The following is a 2,820-nucleotide window of genomic DNA, read 5'->3' on the forward strand; positions in this document are numbered from 1 at the left end:
TTCAAAGAAGAATAATCCTTTATTTTTCTCCTTTTCATTCAAGCTATGCTCATAAAGAAATGGACGTGTCACTGACCTCTTACATTTATGTTTTGTTGACCAATTTCTAATGTATTAAATAAAGCTATAAGTGTTTTTTTTCTCTGGGTCTAACAATGGTGTCCATGTACTTTCAGTGTACACAGCATGAGCGCTATAATCCATCATAGTGGACATCCACGTTACATTCATTTTTTGTCATGATATTGTTAAATGGTGTAAAATTGTACACGGAATATTCAAAATAAGAGACACTAGGGTCATTTTCTACATTAAATCTGATGCTGATCACAAAAATCCATTTTGCCGGGGAGGCCTCTAATGTCCCACGTATCCACTTTACTTACTGTTGACTGTCAATCAGCACAGACACATGTATTATCCTCAAAAATATCTCTCAACAGATTCATTACAAACCAGAAAGGTGGTTTATTTAGATGAAAATGAAAGGTTTGTAACTTCTGTAGCCCCATGAGGAATTCTGACTAATATCAACAACACGGTTGGCGCATATACTGAACATTAGGTAAGCCTTCAGTTATCGCGCGTGGATTGTATACCTTCTGCTGTATGTCCAGGTTATTTTTTTCCTAACAGTAAAATCAATCAACAAATGAAACATTCCATGAGCTCTTCTTGAGCTCCTGCGCCGGTGTCGGGGGGCAACACCATTTTGTAAACGCTGCCATACTGAGAAATACAGAGAGTTTTTTGGAGCCGTTAGGCTTCATCAATTTTGTGTCAACTCATTTGGCGATGGCTTGAACGTAACCAACATTAATGTATATGAATGAAAAAGTTACGAACTATAGCTTTAAAACAAAGGTAAGTGTTTCTCTGTGCTATATGAGACATTGTCGAACAGGATATACTTTCTGTAACTGTGTGTATTTACTACAGAGGACACAGTTATGTAATGTGAATCTCATGTGACATGTTGAATGAGTCACACAACACTGTGTGGGCTGATCATTTCTGTTTTAACGACCCTTCTTAACGACAGTGAAGGCATCTTATATAGCCTTGAGTAAGGAACAAATCCTGTATAGCGGAGAGCGTTCTTTGAAAGCATCGGAGAAATGATAATAGTGAGGGCGACAGTGACAGAATATTGATCTGTTGCATCACTGTCGCCCAATCCATATACATTTAAAAAGAAATCGCTGAAGACCCCATCTGCTTTATGAGACCCGCGGCACCCATCAGCCAGATCGGTAGTAAATACTCAGGGCCAATAGCAATCTGCGGGCTGTAAAGTGGTCTGGCATGCAGAGACAGAGTAACATTTCCTCTCTTTATCACCAGCACAGAAAGACATTTTAACCAAATTGTCTGTAATCTCATGAACATTTGATGTGCATATCAGATAAGCTTTATTGCTTTTTCAAGAACCTAATATGAAATAAAATCAAAAATCTGTTGTCAATAGACAAAACAAAGATTATACACAGAAAGCATAGCATGAGGAAATTAGGTAACAATCTGAAATTCTTCTTGTCATTCAGTCGTCTGGTTGTGCAGATGTCAGGCTCTGCTGCAACATTTTCAAGCTCCTCCTGGGGGATCCTGGAGCGTTCCCGGGCCAGATGGATCAAAATATGTCATCTTTCCAGTGTGTTCTGTGTCTACCCTAGGGTCTACTAATAGGTAGATGTGCCAGGAAAACCTCCAAAGAAGGGCATCCAGGATGGTTTTAAGCTGATGCTTGCTCCATTTAATTCAATACATTAACACCTGGGTGACTTTACACAATTGATATGGCAAAGTAATTAGTAAACTGATTTTGGACATTTGTATCGTAAAGCTCATCCCTTTCGGTCAATACAAAAAACTCACAACCATCGACAGTTTTGCCTTAAGGCTCAATTCACTCTTCATCATCCCTCACAGCAGTAAAAGCAATCTACCAAAAGATTTTTCTTTTCTTTTTTTTCATCATATTTTTATTATAAATATTTAAAACTTATGCAAAGGATCTGAATCACCAAATGTTTTTAGCTTCAGCCTCATCCAGAAGTGAGAAAGAAAATGTACAGTTTTGGAACATTTTCTATCAGTCAGATTTTTAGCTTCATGTAGCAGTTGCACATGGAAAGGTTTTCACTCAAATCGTCTTATTTCAAAAGGAAAGTCAGAGTATAGGGACACCTTGACAGTCTGGGAAACACACTTGATTGCTACTAAACCCACACCGAGAAAAGCCGCTGCTATGAATGTCATCTCTTAGATAGAGATAAAGAGAGTAGTTTTCTCCTGTATAGAACCATTATGTGTCCCATGGCTCCGTTTGTTGACTCTCCACAGATTGTCAATGCTCTTGTGGGATTCAAATTGAATAGCTGAGTTGATAAATCTGCCCTAGATACGGTTGTAGAAAACATGATTATCCAGCTACATATGAGCCAGAATGGGGTGGAACACAGGGTCACTGTAGGTCACTACTAAGGAAAACCACCATTGATCTCTTTGGATGGCCTCAAATTGACATCGTAGATTCAATAGAATTCATGATAAAAGACAATCTTAGTTTTACAAGTGCAATGTTTTTTAATCTTACGGAGCAGCAGTAGTAGTGAACCATGTGTTAGCATTAGCCGTAACGTAGCTGTGATACAACGTTGAAAAGTAAACAGTCAGTTGGATATAAATGAAACTAAATTATTTTTAGCTAAGTGTACTGTACCTAATAAACTGGCTACCGTACAAGTGTAATTTTAAATGTGCATTAATGTGCATACTGCGCACTTCAGAACATTATTTCATCTTGTCATTTCTGCACAA

Source organism: Ammodytes marinus (genome assembly GCF_949987685.1).
Source record: "Ammodytes marinus genome assembly, chromosome: 16".
NCBI classification, from domain to species: Eukaryota; Metazoa; Chordata; class Actinopteri; order Uranoscopiformes; family Ammodytidae; genus Ammodytes; species Ammodytes marinus.